This window comes from Pinus tabuliformis, chromosome 4_2, assembly GCF_031772625.1.
Source record: "Pinus tabuliformis cultivar Carrire ecotype Pingquan chromosome 4_2, CPIR1, whole genome shotgun sequence".
Classification (NCBI taxonomy): domain Eukaryota; kingdom Viridiplantae; phylum Streptophyta; class Pinopsida; order Pinales; family Pinaceae; genus Pinus; species Pinus tabuliformis.
In genome coordinates this window covers 650,465,850-650,485,816 of record NC_142304.1, presented here as the reverse complement: position 1 = coordinate 650,485,816, position 19,967 = coordinate 650,465,850, and the positions used below count along the sequence as shown (strand labels likewise).

General features: G+C 38.8%; 1 non-coding gene across 1 annotated transcript; it reads right to left on the bottom strand.

Annotated features, from left to right (window-relative positions):
- Positions 1-1,570: 1,570 nt before the first annotated feature.
- TRNAT-GGU (transfer RNA threonine (anticodon GGU)) lies at positions 1,571-1,642 on the bottom strand. Its single transcript has one exon. It is a non-coding gene; the product is annotated as a tRNA-Thr (tRNA).
- Positions 1,643-19,967: the final 18,325 nt, after the last annotated feature.

The window sequence follows — 19,967 nt, the reverse complement described above, 5'->3', positions numbered from 1 at the left end:
AAACATAGGATAAAATGTGAAAAAATGTAAAATGTAATGCATGATTTGGACAAAACTTTGGTTTAAAACATTATTATATCTTCATTTTTTTGTGCTTAACTAATTCATAAACAAATTTTGATTACTATAGTCGTTGCGAACAAGAGTAGGGACGAATAAGAGAGGATTGGTTTTGTTTAATGAATAGATAGATATATATTTAAGATGATAAAAAAAGAGATAATTCGTTTAGTTTATATTTTTCCTTAATTAAAATTAAAAAGTATTCAATTTATATATATGAATTTAATTAAAATTAAAAAATATTCAATTTATATATATGAATTTGATTAAAGTTGTTATTATTGTACTTGAAAAGTTTATATTCTATATTTAGTCATAATTTTTATAAATGTTAAAATTTTATTAAGAATGAAAAACTTTTTTCTTTTTGTGAATGAATTTAACTTTCTTAATAACTTTTTTGTTTTGATATTTCTAATTTTTTTTAATTAAGTTGATGTTGGATTATAGTTATCTCTAATATTAATGGAAAAACTTTGGAGCCACTTGTATGATATATTTTCAAGCATCAGTGTGCCTGTGGGAACAATTTTCATCTCCAAAAGTGACTTCCACCCATATAAATCAACTCATCTCCATTGCTATAACTTCGATTACCGATGATTTATTCTCTTCATCAGTGTCTTAGATTTTTTCAAATACTTTTACATGAAATGTATTTCTTTAACCTATAAAACAATATTAGATGGTATTATCACTTTTAAATGATAATAGCAAAGTTAAATTTTGTACAAAACCACTATAGATTTTAAAGACTACATTTCCATAGCTTCGATGACCGGCGATTTATTCTCTTCTTCAGTGATAGATTTTTTCAAATACTTTTACATGGAAAGTATTTCTGTAACTTATGCAACTAATATGGGTGGTATTATTATGTAAAAGTATTTATGTAACTTATGCAACTGATATGGGTGGTATTATTACTTTTAAAGAATAATACCAAAATTAAAATCGTGTACAAAACCAATATACATTTTAAAGGTAACTCTGATCGATTTATTTTTTTTGGATTCCACCTACAATGAGAATGTGCTCAAGGCATGATGAGATGTTTCAAAGCTTGTTGATAAATGGAAACATATATAAATTGAGAAAATATCCATGTAACACGTGATTGCCTTCTTATTTCATCTATTAAATACTTAAATATTGGTGTTCAATGTTCAAAATGTTTAAGATAGTAAACTAATCAATAGCTAATTGCATAGTACTTAGTATTTGAATATGAAATGTTACGATGTAATACTACCTCGTAAGATTGAATTATAAATAATAATAATAATTATAAATAATAATAATAAATAATAATATAATGTTTAAGTCTAAACGAGCTTCATTGGTATTTGAATAAGTTTACATTAAAAATTGTAATTGTCTAATTTTTTGAATGGTCAATTAAATCTTACATAAAAAGTCATTAGCTATAGTTTTATGCGAAGAAATTAAGGGTGGAGCTATAAGTTAGAAATGGACACCCGAGCCTTCTTTCTTCGTGGGAAACATGAGCCCTTTATCGGACTTGAACCGATGACTTACGCCTTACCATGGCGTTACTCTACCGCTGAGTTAAAAGGGCCCCCTCATCATATATGAATGAGTGAGTCTACTATGGTAGATGGACAACAAATTGGATATGGATGATCCATCTATCTTTATAGATATCAAGTTGAGAACATATATTATAGTAGCTCGTAGGGTAAGGATCGCTATACTGGAAACTCCGGGCTGAGCTGATACGAAACGGATGGAGAAAAGTTATGCCTGAGAGCATTTGCTGAAATATGTTCGTATTGCTAGAAGAGCCAAAGGCTCAACGGGTCAGGTCCTATTGCAATTACTTGAAATGCGTTTGGATAATATTCTTTTTCGATTGGGTATGGCTCCCACCATTCCCGGAGCTAGACAATTAGTGAATCATGGACATATCCGGTCAATGACCATATGGTAGATATACCAAGTTACCCTTGCAAACCTCAAGATGTGATTACTATAAGAGATCAACAAAGATTGAGAGCTAAGAATATGGAGCCATTCCAGTTTATGGCTCTTTTTCTTCCTGGAAGAGGAAGATCTTTCTAAAATGAATTATTAAGAATTCAACTAGAAGATTAGAGGAGTTGAGCAAAAAAAATTCCTTGATAAAGAGAAAGAACAACCTAGAATTTCTAAAACTAGAATGGATAGAATCCTTTCTTCTCTCTCGGAAATATAAGAGAGAGAATTAAGGAATTTCGGAATTTGGATTCAAATGTGGAAGGAAAGAAGTGATGGAATATCCATCAATGGGATTGTGGCGTGTATAGTTTAGTGATACAGGTGGGTTTTATTCGTTACATTATCAACTTAAATAGTTAAAGGATATTTGGATGGATCTCTGATCCATCCAAAGCTCTATCTATCTATAACTAAAGGGCCCGATACAACCATCAGAGTCAGAACAGTGAGCTGCGCAATAACTTCTAGATCCATTTGGTTTTCTTTCACCCTCCATCGATTGAATGTATGAATAAAATGTTGTCCGGATCAATCACTTTTCTTCTATTTTGTCTTCTTCGGACTCCTACCCATTGGTGTAGTTTCAATCAGGAACCTATGGCCTTGAGCAACTGATATCTTTACAATAATACATAAAATAGATAGAGAACCCTAAATAGATAGAGAACCCTTCAATATCTAGATAATAAAATTTGATACTTGAGAGAAATAAATGGACTAATCCATGTAACGCATTTAATCAAACTGTTTGGGGAGGGAATGAAGATATGGTAATAGAGGTTAAATTTTTGATAGCTTTTTCTCTTGCTTTTACAACAGGTATTTTAGCTATAAAATTAGGTCAAGCACTGTATGACTGATTTTTTCTGCTTTTCTCAGCCTGGCCGTCGGCTAGGCCAAGGAAAGCAGAAAAAATCAGTCATACAGAACTATTTTTAACCAAATGAATAATACGATTCACTGGATTGTTCTTTATCCAACTGAATAATGGCAATATTCATTATATTGCCGATACAATCTGTACATACTATGATATACATCTTTACTCCACCATTCATTTTGTTAGACATGAACTCTTCCATCTTGGAGAGATGGTTGAGCGACCAAAGCGGCGGATTGCTAATCCGTAGTACAGATCATTCGTACCGAGGGTTTGAATCCCTCTCTCTCCGTTCGTCCACTATTGATCTTGAAAACAAATAACCTCGAATCTTTCTACAGAACGGAAAAGGCCCATTAACCTAGAGACTTCCTATTTTGACCTTTTTTTTCATTGCATAGCACAAAATGATAAAGTTATCATTTTGACTGAGCATTTGAACTCAGTATTTTATTTTTTCCCGCAGTAAAGTATTACTGTTTATGGAACAGTAATAGCTCCACTCTTTAGTAGAAAAATGATATTTTTTCATCAAAAATTATACCTGACTTAGTCCATAAATTGCAAAGGTATCGTTCATGAATGAATGGAAGGATTAGAATATCTCATTTCTTTCCTCTTTTTTTATCAATATAAATGGGACCAATCCCTACATTGTGTATTGGTACATACAAACGATAAAATATATTTGCCTCTCCCTGCTATTATGTATGAACAAAATTGTTTCAAACCTGTTCCATCATTAGCAATGTCCAAGTGAATAGATGTTCACTTTCGAGATGATCCGGGTCTAGCTCGATAACCTGATCTCTTCCAATCCAATGTGAGAAAGTTACACAGTGTCTACTTTTTCCGATAAAGGGGTGTTTTCATGGGTTTGCCTTGGTATCGCGTTCATACCGTCGTATTGAATGATCCTGGACAGTTAATTTCTGTACATATAATGCATACAGCTCTAGTTGCGGGTTGGGTTGGTTCAATGACTCTGTACGAATTAGCAGTTTTTGATCCATCCGATCCTGTTTTTGATCCAATGTGGAGACAAGGTATGTTCATTATACCTTTTATGACTCGTTTGGGAATAAAGGATTCATGGAGTGGATGGAACATCACCGGAGAAACTGTAATTAATCCCGGTATTTGGAGTTATGAAGGTGTGGCCAGGGCACATATCATGTTTTCTCGCCTGTGCTTTTTGGCAGCTATCTGGCATTGGGTATATTGGGATCTGGACATATTTTGTGATGACTGTACGGGAAAACGTTGTTTAGATTTGCCAAAAGTATTTGGAATTCATTTATTCCTCTCAGGAGTAGCTTGTTTCGGATTTGGAGCATTTCATATAACGGGTTTGTATGGTCCTGGGATATGGGTGTCTGATCCTTATGGACTAACTGGAAAAATACAACCAGTGGATCCAGCATGGGGAGCTGAAGGTTTTGATCCTTTTGTTCCAGGAGGAATAGCTTCTCATCATATAGCAGCGGGTATTTTGGGTATATTAGCAGGTCTATTCCATCTCAGTGTTCGTCCTCCCCAACGTTTATACGTAGGATTATGCATAGGGAATATTGAAATGGTCATATCCAGCGGTATTGCTGCTGTGTTTTTTGCAGCTTTCATTGTTGTTGGGACCATGTGGTATGGCTCCGCAACTACTCCGGTCAAATTATTCCGTCCCACTCGTTACCAGTGGGATTAGGGATACTTCCAACAAGAAATAGATCGATGGGTTCGTGCCGGTCTGGCCGAAAATTTAAGCCTATCAGAAGGTTGGTCCAAAATTCCCAAGAAACTCGCTTTTTATGATCACATTGGTAATAATCCAGCTAAGGGGGGGTTATTCAGAGCAGGTGCAATGGACAATGGAGATGGAATAGTTGTTGGTTGGTTAGGACACCCTATCTTCAAAGATAAGGAGGGGAATGAGCTTTTTGTACGTCGTATGCCTACCTTTTTCGAAACAATTCCAGTAGTTTTGGTGGACAAAGAAGGAATTGTGAAAGCCGATGTTCCTTTTAGGAGGGCATAATCAAAGTATAGTGTTGAAGAAGTAGGTGTAACTGTTGAGTTCTATGGTGGTGGACTTGACAGGGTCAGTTTTGGTGATCCTACTATAGTTAAAAAATATGCTAGACGTGCTCAATTAGGTGAAAATTCTAAATTAGATCGTGCTACTCTAAAATCTGATGGTGTTTTTCGTAGTAGTCCAAGGGGTTGGTTTACTTTTCGAAATGCTACATTTGCTCTCCTTTTCTTTTCTTGACACATTTGGCATGGTGCTAGGACCTTATTCAGAGATGTTTTTGCTGGTATCGACTCGGATCTGGATGCTCGAGTAGAATTTGGAGCATTCCAAAAACTGGGAGATCCAACTACTAAAAGACAAGTGGTATGATATTGCTCCTATCTCTTCTCTAATAAATATTAGTACGAAATCTATCTCCATAATTGTAAATTACGATCAAATCAAATCTATGGAAGCATTGGTTTAAACATTCCTGTTGGTATCGACCCTAGGGATAATCTTTTTCGCTATTTTCTTCCGAGAACCACCCAAACTTCTGACTAAAGGGGGAAAATAATTTTGCTTCTCCAAATCGTCATTCTTTCTCTCCCATCAAAGAAAGAATGACCATCCCTATAGGGAAGGTCATTCTTTCAATTAGTCCTCGTGATCCTCAAAAGGATCCCTAAGTTGTTTAGAGGGTTGCCCAAAGGCGGTGTATAGGGCATAACCAGTAAGGCTTACAAGTAAACAAGATATGGAGATGGTGACTATGGTTGCAGTTTTCATTATTAGGTGATCCCAATATCATGGTATGTTTACCATATAATAACAAAGTTAACAGATCTCAACCAATACAATAGTTTCTATGGCTACATAAACCATTGACGATACTTCCAAAACCACGACAAAAGAAACCCTTGTAGGAATGACCTTAAAACCGCTTAATTCAGAATATGGTAAAGTAGCTCTTGGATGGGGAACTACTCCTCTTATGGGTTTTGCAATGGCTCTATTTGCAGTATTCCTATCTATTACCTTGGAGATTTATAATTCTTCCATTTTATTGGATGGGATTCTGGTTAGTTGGGGCTGAGAAACTCCAAAGTTCACCTGGTAAGCTCTTGAAGAAAAAAAAAGGAACTTAGGGATTCAAACCCAGACCAAATAGTGGCTTTGAGTTTTTAGCTTATCTTGTTCCAATAGTTTGATTGTGTAATTACTTTTCTCTAAGGATTTTTGGAATATGGGTGTGCGACTTGTTGAAATCGATCCATATTTATAGTATAGAAGACCGATCTGTTATCTTCATCAAGATGGTCCTACCTCATTGGATATTTCATTTCTAGAATATTGAATCTCTAGAGCACGAGGTCTATCATAGATATGTTTCGGAAGATCTGAACTATGGTTTGTACCTATCATTTCATCGTCACCAGACTTCCAATCAAGAAATTGAAAGAGGTATTTCCTATAATAAATCAAGATTATTACAAACCATATTTGGTATTGAGGTATCCACTGCGAGAGAAAATTGTCTCAGAGCACCTATAGGTGGAAGGGGTCGAGTTATCGACATGAGATGGATCAGTAGAGTAGATGATTCCGGTGATAATGCGAAAACAGTACACGTATATATATCACAAAAACGTAAGGTATAAGTGGGTGATAAAGTAGCTGGAAGGCAGGGTAATAAAGGTATTATTTCAATAGTTTTGCCCAGACAAGATATGCCCTATTTGCAAAATGGAATACTAGTTGATATGGTATTGAATCCATTAGGGGTACCTTCATGAATGAATGTAGGACAGATCTTTGAATGTTTGCCCGGTTTAGCAGGAAACTCGATGAACAAACATTATAGAATAGCACCTTTTGACAAAAATGATCCAGGTGGATGTTGGTGGCCACCCACCTATCCCATTTGGACCCCCACAACTGTCTCTTTCAGTTTTTCAGTTTCCTTAATTATAGTGCAGTTTACTATTTTTAGCAGTTTTTCGGGTCCTAAACTTCCGGAGCCGTTTTGAGGCCCTAAACGACGTTTTTTGGGAAATCTACCTTCCGTGATTTTTTTAGATAAAAAATCGTCTTTTCAGTCGTATTCCTCGGAGAGATCTTTCGAACGGCCTATCATGCACGTCATACGGAGATCGTATGCCAAACTTACGACCCCGGGAAGTTGATGTACCAATTTACCCAAATGGGGCCCATAGTTTGGCGTTTCATCTTCTAGGGTTAGGTTTTGGAATGTTAAGGGTTTTCCATTGTTTCTCAATAATAAATAGCCCTTCGAGCGTCATTGTAAAGATAGTTCGAAACAGTTTAGAGGCATGTAGCCGACACATCTCTTCTCAGAGATAAGCTACCATCGCCCTAGCTGAGTTATTTCTATTTGTAAGCATATTTCAGTATTCTCCATTAATGAAATGAAGTATTATTTTCGCTGCATCTTTGTTTTTATGGTTATCGCATCTCTGTATTTATGGTTATCTCTGTAATCTATTGCGTTCCTGCTTAAATCTGGATCAGTGGTATCAAAGCGGTCTGCTTTTTCTCTGTTTTTCTTTGCATGTCCCCAGCAAGGTCGGGATATAAGGAGTTAGGGCTTGAATTGGTCGAACCTTTGCAAGACCAGCCTCGCAAATCTCGACGAACTCGCATGGCGGATGAGAAGAAATACGAGGGGGCAGGAGATCCTATCAGAATCTTGCTCGAAGAAGCCCTCGAGCGGCAAAGGAACGCGATGATGGATAGCTTTGCGCAGATCCTTCAACAGCTACCCAGAGGCGACGCATCGGCTTCCAACAGCTACTTTGGAAACGTCACACCGTTTAAGGTACAAGTTAATTTTTAAATCCCCATCTTTGAGGGTCAAATAGACGCAGATGCCGTAGATAAATGATTAAATCTGCTAGATGGGTATTTTTCTGTTCATGAATTTTCAAGTCGGGAAAAGATTGTTTTCGCTCTTCTCAAAGCAGCCCCCCACGTCAAGGACTGGTGGGAAACATACTGCGAGCAGAAGGATGAAAGTACAAGCTCACTGTCTTCAGCCGCCCCCACTTGGAATGACTTCTGGGATGCCATCAAGGAGCAGTACTACCCTGTCAAAAGCTATGAGGACAAATACATCAAATCGACCACACTACGGCAGGGACGAGACCAAGATGTACCAAAGTTCACAAATATTTTTCATACCCTTCACACACAGTTGGGTATCAAAGATTCTTAGCTGCATCTGGTACTCAAATACCACAGCTGCCTACACAGATACATCCAGGAAGAGATGGAGTTCTTGAACATCTCCTCACTTGGCACAACATATCGATACGCTGTCAAAATCGAGAAAAAGTTCAAATAGAAGAAGTGAGACTTTGGATCTGCAAATCTGAAGCCCAAAGGACAAAGCCAAGGCGGGGTGACCCAAGACAACCCCTCTAAGCTGCAAGAAAAGAACAACACCACGAAGTTGAAGAAGGACACAGGAAAGTGGTGTGAGTTCCACAAGAGTCCCACTCATAACACAAGTGAGCGTCGGACCAAGCAGTCGCTGGTGGCCGAGTTGAAGGCTTCCGAATTAGATGCATGTTCTGACTTTGAGCCGGAACCCGACAAGGGGGATGGAAAAGGGAAGCAAATCATTGATGCGGATCCTAGTGCCACTGTTACCACTGCCAAGATCTAGAAGAATGAGCCCGAAGAGCCAGAGAAGGGGGAACGTCTTTTCCACTCACAGATGTGGGTGAAAGGTTCGCCGCTGCAATTCATTATCGATAGTGGCAGCCAAAAGAACCTCGTTTCAGCAGAGGTCATGAAGCGGTTGGGCCTACCAACTACGCCACACCCACAACCGTACAGTATCGAGTGGCTTCACGAAGGACGAGATCTCAAAGTTCACCAGCACTGTCGCCTTCCCTATAGCATCAAGCCCTTCATTGATGAGGTATTGTGTGATCTTACACCTCTAGATGTTTTTGATGTACTATTAGGCGAGCCATACTTGTGGAGGCGACATGCTGTGTATGAGTCAAGGCCTTGCGCTGTCATTATTTCTTTGGATAATTCATTATACAGGATACCAGAGGTAGCTCCACCTACCACCACCTCTTTGATCACTGCTAAGAAAGGCAGCAAGCTCATCTCACAGACTAGGAAATTTATTTTATGTCTGGCTCACTCCCAAAGTAAGGGGAAGATCGTTGCTACATCCATGACCCCCGCAAAGGGTTCCTCCACACAGCAGCAGCAACATAGGGATACAGTCATGATAGAACACAGGAACAACTTCTCCTTACCCAGAGGGGTACCACACAAGTTTCAGGTGGGCGAAAAAGTTTGGTTACATCTGCAGAGAGAACGCCTTACCAGAACCCATCAGAAACTCAGACCGCTTCGACATGGTCCTTACACCAGTAACAAGGCTGTGGGCAACAATGCTTTGAAGCAGAACATTCCTCCATTCCTTCGCTTGCACCAATTTTTCAATGTGGACCATCGCCGACCATGCTTCCCACCATTTATGGACACATCAGAGATTGCAGAACAGCTCATTGGAGACCCAGCTCAGTAGAAGCTTGCTCATCTCAAGGAGGAACTCAACGCAATGGGGACCATTGCTTCCTAAGGGGGGAGGAATGATCCAGGTGGATGTTGGTGGCCACCCACGTATCCCATTTCGACCCCCACAACTGTCTCTTTCAGTTTTTCAGTTTCCTTAATTATAGTGCAATTTATTATTTTTAGCAGTTTTTCGGCTCCTAAACTTCCGGAGCCGTTTTGAGGCCCTAAACGATGATTTTTGGGAAATCTACCTCCGCGATTTTTTGGTTAAAAAATCGTCCTTTTCGTCATAGTCCTCGGAGATATCTTTCCAATGGGCTATCATGCGCATCAAACGGAGATCGTATGCCAACCTTACGACACCAGGAAGTTGATGTACCAATTTACCCAAACGGGGCCCATAGTTTGGCATTTCATCTTCTAGGGTTAGGTTTTGGAATGTTAAGGGTTTTCCATTGTTTCTCAATAATAAATAGGCCTTCGAGCCTCATTGTAAAGACAGTTCGAAATAGTTTAGAGGCATGTAGCCGACACATCTCTTCTCAGAGATAAGCTACCATCACCCTAGCTGGGTTATTTCTATTTGTAAGCATATTTTAGTGTTCTCCATTAATGAAATGAAATATTATTTCCGCTCCATCTCTATTTTTATGGTTATCGCATCTCTGTATTTATGGTTATCTCTGTAATCTATTGGATTCCTGCTTAAATCCGAGTCAGAAAAATACGAGCGAGAAGCTTCGAGAAAACTAGTGTTTCCTAAACTTCACAAAGCTAGTGAGCAAACAGCTAATCCATGGGTATTCGAACCAGATCATCCTGGAAAACATAGATTAATTGATGGAAGAACAGGAGATGTTTTTGAACAACCTGTTACAATAGGAAAAGCTTATATGTCGAAATTGAGTCATCAAGTTGATGAGAAAATACATGCACATTCGAGTGGACCTTATGCACGGGTTACACAACAACCTCTTAGAGGAAAATCCAAACGAGGGGGGCAACGAATATGAGAAATGGAAGTTTGGGCTCTAGAAGGTTTTGGTGTTGCTTATATTTTACAAGAGATGCTTACTCTCAAATCTGACCATATTAGATCTCGTAATGAAGTACTTGGTGCCATTATCACTGGAGGGCCAATACCTAAACCTGACACTGGTCCAGAATCTTTTCGATTGCTCATTCGAGAATTACGATCTTTAGCTCTAGAATTGAATCATGCTATTATATATGAGAAAAACTTTCAGATAGATAGAGAGGAAGTTTGATCACAATAAATTGACATCTTTTATGATTGACCAAAATAAACATCAACAACTTCGAATTGGATTAGCTTCTCCCGAACAGATTTGTGCTTGGTCCGAAAAAGTTTTACCTAATGGTGAGATAGTTGGACAGGTGACTAAACTTTATACTCTACATTATGAAACTAATAAACCAGAAAGAGATGGATCGTTTTGTGAAAGAATCTTTGGACCTATCAAAAGTAGAGTTTGTTCTTGTGGAAATTCTCTAGGGATTGGAAATGAGAAGATAGATGCAAAATTTTGCACACAATGTGGAGTTGAATTCGTTGATTCTCGAATTCAAAGATATCAAATGGGATACATTAAACTGGCATGTCCGGTGGTTCATGTATGGTATTTGAAATGCCTTCCCAGTTATATTGCGAATCTATTATCTAAAACTCGGAAAGAATTAGAAAGTCCAGTATACTGCGATGTGTGACTTGATCACAAGTTCTGATCATACAGATCCGTAATCAGGAACGGTCATCCTATTAAATCTCATTGGGAGGCCTTTAGCTCTGACATGACCCTCCAGAGGAGTAGCATGAAGCTCAGAATTATAAGCATCTTTTCAAGATGCTGAGAAAGAGGAATTAGTATAGGGTTTAGATATTATATATCAAATTGCTAATTGAACTTCGTGAAAACACTTCTTTCAGATAATGGAATTTGAAATTCATTCTCTTTTATTTCTGTTAGCCCTGAATATAGGTATTCTGAACCGAAGATATGGCTATAGGATTCTATTCATCGCACATATGCTTCGATCAATAGTATTGTAACCATCAAAGTAAAGCAAAGCAAGCATGAACCTAAAGGATCAAATGGAACGAGATAAAGACAAGTAAATCCCTAATTGATGGTCTTTCAAGAAGAAAAGGATTGTTCGAAAGGGAGGAGACTTCTCAATAATTCTATATCTATGTTGTAGAATCATAACATAAAGGAATACTCAATTTCACTTGGAACTTGAGCAGAGAGTAGCGATCTCTCTTCAAAGCGAAAAAGAGTTTTTGCATCTTCTTTTTAGTTACTTGAGCTGGATGAGAGGAAACTTTCACGTCTGGCCATGAAGGGGGGGAAATCTTAGAATAACCTATCCAAATCTTTTTCTTGCTAGGCCCATAGCTAACAAACCAACTTTATTGAGATCACGGGGTACATTCGATTATGAGATTCAATCCTGGAGAGAGATTATTCCTCATTACCTCTCTGCTCATCCTTATTACCTCTTTCCTCGGGGTTCTGGAACATTTAAAGAGAGAGAAATAGCTACTGGGGGAGATGCTATCGGGAAACAACTAATGGGTCTAGATCTGCAAATAGACGCAGATGCCGTAGATAAATGATTAAATCTGCTAGATGGGTATTTTTCTGTTCATGAATTTTCAAGTCGGGAAAAGATTGTTTTCGCTCTTCTCAAAGCAGCCCCCCACGTCAAGGACTGGTGGGAAACATACTGCGAGTAGAAGGATGAAAGTACAAGCTCACTGTCTTCAGCCGCCCCCACTTGGAATGACTTCTGGGATGCCATCAAGGAGCAGTACTACCCTGTCAAAAGCTATGAGGACAAATACATCAAATCGACCACACTGCGGCAGGGACGAGACCAAGATGTACCAGAGTTCACAAATATTTTTCATACCCTTCGCACACAGTTGGGTATCAAAGATTCTTTGCTGCATCTGGTACTCAAATACCACAGCTGCCTACACAGATACATCCAGGAAGAGATGGAGTTCTTGAACATCTCCTCACTTGGCACAACATATCGATACGCTGTCAAAATCGAGAAAAAGTTCAAATAGAAGAAGTGAGACTTTGGATCTGCAAATCTGAAGCCCAAAGGACAAAGCCAAGGCGGGGTGACCCAAGACAACCCCTCTAAGCTGCAAGAAAAGAACAACACCACGAAGTTGAAGAAGGACACAGGAAAGTGGTGTGAGTTCCACAAGAGTCCCACTCATAACACAAGTGAGCGTCGGACCAAGCAGTCGCTGGTGGCCAAGTTGAAGGCTTCCGAATTAGATGCATGTTCTGACTTTGAGCCGGAACCCGACAAGGGGGATGGAAAAGGGAAGCAAATCATTGATGCGGATCCTAGTGCCACTGTTGCCACTGCCAAGATCTAGAAGAATGAGCCCGAAGAGCCAGAGAAGGGGGAACGTCTTTTCCACTCACAGATGTGGGTGAAAGGTTCACCGCTGCAGTTCATTATCGATAGTGGCAGCCAAAAGAACCTCGTTTCAGCAGAGGTCGTGAAGCGGTTGGGCCTACCAACTACGCCACACCCACAACCGTACAGTATCGAGTGGCTTCACGAAGGACGAGATCTCAAAGTTCACCAGCACTGTCGCCTTCCCTATAGCATCAAGCCCTTCATTGATGAGGTATTGTGTGATGTTACACCTCTAGATGTTTTTGATGTACTATTAGGTGAGCCATACTTGTGGAGGCGACATGCTGTGTATGAGTCAAGGCCTTGCGCTGTCATTATTTCTTTGGATAATTCATTATACAGGATACCAGAGGTAGCTCCACCTACCACCACCTCTTTGATCACTGCTAAGAAAGGCAGCAAGCTCATCTCACAGACTAGGAAATTTATTTTATGTCTGGCTCACTCCCAAAGTAAGGGGAAGATCGTTGCTACATCCATGACCCCCGCAAAGGGTTCCTCCACACAGCAGCAGCAACATAGGGATACAGTCATGATAGAACACAGGAACAACTTCTCCTTACCCAGAGGGGTACCACACAAGTTTCAGGTGGGCGAAAAAGTTTGGTTACATCTGCAGAGAGAACGCCTTACCAGAACCCATCAGAAACTCAGACCGCTTCGACATGGTCCTTACACCAGTAACAAGGCTGTGGGCAACAATGCTTTGAAGCAGAACATTCCTCCATTCCTTCGCTTGCACCGATTGTTCAATGTGGACCATCGCCGACCATGCTTCCCACCATTTCTGGACACATCAGAGATTGCAGAACAGCTCATTGGAGACCCAGCTCAGTAGAAGCTTGCTCATCTCAAGGAGGAACTCAACGCAATGGGGACCATTGCTTCCTAAGGGGGGAGGAATGATCCAGGTGGATGTTGGTGGCCACCCACGTATCCCATTTCGACCCCCACAACTGTCTCTTTCAGTTTTTCAGTTTCCTTAATTATAGTGCAATTTATTATTTTTAGCAGTTTTTCGGCTCCTAAACTTCCGGAGCCGTTTTGAGGCCCTAAACGATGATTTTTGGGAAATCTACCTCCGCGATTTTTTGGTTAAAAAATCATCCTTTTCGTCATAGTCCTCGGAGATATCTTTCCAATGGGCTATCATGCGCGTCAAACGGAGATCGTATGCCAACCTTACGACACCAGGAAGTTGATGTACCAATTTACCCAAACGGGGCCCATAGTTTGGCATTTCATCTTCTAGGGTTAGGTTTTGGAATGTTAAGGGTTTTCCATTGTTTCTCAATAATAAATAGGCCTTCGAGCCTCATTGTAAAGACAGTTCGAAATAGTTTAGAGGCATGTAGCCGACACATCTCTTCTCAGAGATAAGCTACCATCACCCTAGCTGGGTTATTTCTATTTGTAAGCATATTTTAGTGTTCTCCATTAATGAAATGAAATATTATTTCCGCTCCATCTCTATTTTTATGGTTATCGCATCTCTGTATTTATGGTTATCTCTGTAATCTATTGGATTCCTGCTTAAATCCGAGTCAGAAAAATACGAGCGAGAAGCTTCGAGAAAACTAGTGTTTCCTGAACTTCACAAAGCTAGTGAGCAAACAGCTAATCCATGGGTATTCGAACCAGATCATCCTGGAAAACATAGATTAATTGATGGAAGAACAGGAGATGTTTTTGAACAACCTGTTACAATAGGAAAAGCTTATATGTCGAAATTGAGTCATCAAGTTGATGAGAAAATACATGCACATTCGAGTGGACCTTATGCACGGGTTACACAACAACCTCTTAGAGGAAAATCCAAACGAGGGGGGCAACGAATATGAGAAATGGAAGTTTGGTCTCTAGAAGGTTTTGGTGTTGCTTATATTTTACAAGAGATGCTTACTCTCAAATCTGACCATATTAGATCTCGTAATGAAGTACTTGGTGCCATTATCACTGGAGGGCCAATACCTAAACCTGACACTAGTCCAGAATCTTTTCGATTGCTCATTCGAGAATTACGATCTTTAGCTCTAGAATTGAATCATGCTATTATATCTGAGAAAAACTTTCAGATAGATAGAGAGGAAGTTTGATCACAATAAATTGACATCTTTTATGATTGACCAGAATAAACATCAACAACTTCGAATTGGATTAGCTTCTCCCGAACAGATTTGTGCTTGGTCCGAAAAAGTTTTACCTAATGGTGAGATAGTTGGACAGGTGACTAAACTTTATACTCTACATTATGAAACTAATAAACCAAAAAGAGATGGATCGTTTTGTGAAATAATATTTGGACCTATCAAAAGTAGAGTTTGTTCTTGTGGAAATTCTCTAGGGATTGGAAATGAGAAGATAGATGCAAAATTTTGCACACAATGTGGAGTTGAATTCGTTGATTCTCGAATTCAAAGATATCAAATGGGATACATTAAACTGGCATGTCCGGTGGTTCATGTATGGTATTTGAAACGCCTTCCCAGTTATATTGCGAATCTATTAGCTAAAACTCGGAAAGAATTAGAAAGTCCAGTATACTGCGATGTGTGACTTGATCACAAGTTCTGATCATACAGATCCGTAATCAGGAACGGTCATCCTATTAAATCTCATTGGGAGGCCTTTAGCTCTGACATGACCCTCCAGAGGAGTAGCATGAAGCTCAAAATTATAAGCATCTTTTCAAGATGCTGAGAAAGAGGAATTAGTATAGGGTTTAGATATTATATATCAAATTGCTAATTGAACTTCGTGAAAACACTTCTTTCAGATAATGGAATTTGAAATTCATTCTCTTTTATTTCTGTTAGCCCTGAATATAGGTATTCTGAACCGAAGATATGGCTATAGGATTCTATTCATCGCACATATGCTTCGATCAATAGTATTGTAACCATCAAAGTAAAGCAAAGCAAGCATGAACCTAAAGGATCAAATGGAACGAGATAAAGACAAGTAAATCCCTAATTGATGGTCTTTCAAGAAGAAAAGGATTGTTCGAAAGGGAGGAGACTTCTCAATAATTCTATATCTATGTTGTAGAATCATAACATAAAGGAATACTCAATTTCACTTGGAACTTGAGCAGAGAGTAGCGATCTCTCTTCAAAGCGAAAAAGAGTTTTTGCATCTTCTTTTTAGTTACTTGAGCTGGATGAGAGGAAACTTTCACGTCTGGCCATGAAGGGGGGGAAATCTTAGAATAACCTATCCAAATCTTTTTCTTGCTAGGCCCATAGCTAACAAACCAACTTTATTGAGATCACGGGGTACATTCGATTATGAGATTCAATCCTAGAGATAGATTATTCCTCATTACCTCTCTGCTCATCCTTATTACCTCTTTCCTCGGGGTTCTGGAACATTTAAAGAGAGAGAAATAGCTACTGGGGGAGATGCTATCGGGAAACAACTAATGGGTCTAGATCTGCAAATGATCATAGATCGTTCACATATGGAATGGAAGAACTTAGTGGAATTGAAATGGAATAGATTGGAAGAGAACCAAGAATCTACTGTGGATAGATGGTAGGATGAAAAAATTAGTAGAAGAAAGGATTTTCTGGTTGGATGCATGAAATTGGCTAAACATTTTCTCTGAACAATTATAGAACCAAAATGGATGGTCTTATGCCTATTACCAGTTCTCCCTCCCGAACCAAGGCCAATCGTTCAATTAGGTGAAGGTGGACTTATTACCTCGTCAGATCTAAATCAACTTTATCGAAGAGTTATCAATCGGAATAATACTCTTACAAATTTATTAGCAAGAAGTGGATTTGAGTCATTTGTTATTTATCAAACGAAATTGATCAAGGAAGCCGTAGATTCACTTCTCGATAATGGTATCTGCGGACAACCAATGAGAGACAGTCATAATAGGCCTTATAAATCGTTCTCAGATGTGATCGAAGGCAAAGAGGGAATATTTCATGAAAATTTTCTAGGCAAACAACTTGATTATTTAGGTCGTTCCGTTATTGTGGTGGGTCCCTTTCTATCATTGTACCAATGTGGATTACCCTCAGAAATAGCAATAGAGCTTTTTCAAGCATTTTTAATTCGTAGTCTCATCGGACGACATATTGCTCCCAACCTAAGAACTGCTAAAAGTATGATTCGAGATAAGGGACCCATTGTATGGGAAGTACTTCAAGAGGTTATGTAAGGACATCTCATATTGTTGAATCGAGCACCTGTCTTACACAAATTGGGAATACAAGCATTTCAACCTATTTTAGTAGAAGGATGTGCCATTCGTTTACATCCATCGGTTTGTGGGGAATTTAATGCAGACTTCGACGGAGATCAGATGGCTGTCCATGTACCTTTAACTCTGGAAGCTAGAGCAGAAGCTCATTTACTCATGTTTTCTTAGACAATTCTTTTGTCTCCATCTATCAGGGATCCTATTTCTATATCGACTCAGGATATGCTTCTTGGACTTTATATATCAACGGTCCAAAATATTCAAGGTATTTATGGGAATAGGTACTGTAGAGCCTTGAACCTGTACCTCCTTACACACCCTCTCAGCCTTCTTTTCCCATTCATTTCCTCCTTTTCCCACTCATTTCATCCACCAAGTTGATTAAATCATTTTATTTTAGGACTTTTTACATGGTTTTCTAACTATGCTAATGATTGTTGTTTGGTTTAGAATTTTGGTTCAGAGTGCTGTGTTTCCGCAGCCAACACAGGTTTCCGCAGCTGATCCAGGTTTCTGCAGCCAGCACAGGATTCCGCAGCTGTTTTATTAAATGATATGTTACAGGTGTCCTCCGAGAAGATGAGCCACATGCGCAAGTTCCAGGAGTCAAGGACATGGGACGTGTCCCTCCAGATCCCCCAAAACAGCCATAAAAGCCCGCGGTCAACGAAGAGGCAAATACCGGCCAACAGAAGTGTTCAGCGGTGGCACGGCTCTGCGTTGCTCTGTTTTTGAGCACGTGAAGCTATGTGGCATCATCCTCAGCCACGGAGACAATCTAGAAGCACGAATCCAACAGCCATACTCTCCAGATCGAATGAACACGATGACAGTTACCTAGATCCGGGGACGCAGAGGATTCACGTGTTTTTAAACAGCTGGTTGAATAGCATAGATCTCGTTAAAGTAGTTTACTTTTGCCTTATAAATAAAGCGTCCTTGAACGTTGTAGAGTTAATCGTTTTTGTAATCATTTTGTATGTAATTTTGAGCTCCCCACTGTACTTTACATTTGATGTTCAATACATGAGAAGGCTGTTTTGCATTTAAGCGTATAACTGTCCTTGAACCGGCTGAAGTAGGCAGAGGGCCCCTCTTTGCTGAAGCCCTGTACAGTAACCTTTAATTTCTTGCATTTCTTTTTCTTGTTTCATGTATATTAGCTGTACAGATATCTTTTAAATTGCTGCGTTTTTATTTCTTTTCAACATGTATATTAGCTGTACATAAACTTTGATTTCTATTGATTTACATTTCTGCACTTTTATGTTCATGACTGATCAGTACATTATGAAGGTTTCTTAGCCAAGCCCGGGATAGTTTTCCTTCTTTTCTTTTCATAACTAGTGATCATCTTGTCTATGTTGCTGACCTTCATTGTTTTGCAGTTTTGATTTTCCTTACTGTCATTTCTTTAACTTGCATATTTACTTTCTTCTCTTAGATATCAAGTTGTTCATCTATTGATGGTTCCTTTTCCATAATCAAATAACTTTATTGGGAGCCAAAATATCACTTAGTATAGCTTGATTTAGTTTGCTTTATAACTCACATTACTTAACTTATTCATAACTGTTTCTTACATGATAAATTCAGCTGAAAGGAAAAAGATTAAGAGAAAGTTAAAGTAGTGTGATTAGTTTCTTTTATGTAGTTTAACTTAGATCTCACATTGCTTAACATTTCATGATATCTTTTCATAGAGAAGATTAAGTTGAAGAGTTGAAATAGTGTGAAATAGTTGTTTTTGCTTTTTAGTTGAATTTAGTATAGATTTCATTTTCATTTTCATTCAGCAGCAGAGACACTGGGCCGATGTCATTAGTCCTTTATTTGATGTCTTTATTTTCCTTTAAGAGTTGATTTTATTATAGTTGTTGTTCAAGCTTTCTTGTAGAATACTTTTTAAGTTTTGAGAAATCACTTAGAGATCACCACAGTCATCCACATTTCACTTGCTTTATTACATTTCCATCACATCACAGTAGGAAAGATACATTCGAAAACAAACTTAAAAAAAGCTAAAAACGACAAAAGACTAAGAAAACGGTTACCTAAGTACATATAGTACACCTCACTTCATCAGCTTACGAGCCCCAGGTTGACATTTAAGAGTTGCAATTTAGAAATCACTAAATTGACCAAACATTTTGGCGTCGTTGCCGGGGAAGTGAAATTAGGTAGCCAATTTCTAAAAAAAAATTAAGAAAATTTCAAGGAAGGAAAATTGATAACCTCTCAAAGTATGCTCTCCTCTTGCACCTAGAGTGATCTGGAGGATCAGAAAAGAGAAAGTTATTGGTTTAATAGTTTCTTGAGTATGCTCTCTTCTTGCACCTAGAGTGACCTGGAAGATCAGAAAGAGAATTATTAGCCCGACATGAAGAAAAATAGAAAAATGACATGCATAGAGCAAGAGATTCTAGGGGAAGGTTTTTAGCTAGAGCCAAGAGTTTGATTTTTACAAGTCCATCTACTTCAAGGAATAGACAAGAGACACCTCCATCATCTCCAACTTCCACTCCTAGCCCTAGGATTCCTAGAATTCAAGAGGCAGGAGTCGACTCTCCCATACCTTCCATCGAATCTGAATTAGAAAGAGAACCTTTCCTTCCTTCTACAGAGAGACAAATTGTAATTGAAGAAGTAGAGTCATCTGAAGAAGAAGAGGGAGAAATTCCTTCTCGTTCACCCTTTGTAGAAGAACCAAAAGACTCTGAAGTCTCTAGGGAAACTACTATGACAGAGGAAGGAGCAACTGGATTTGGTAG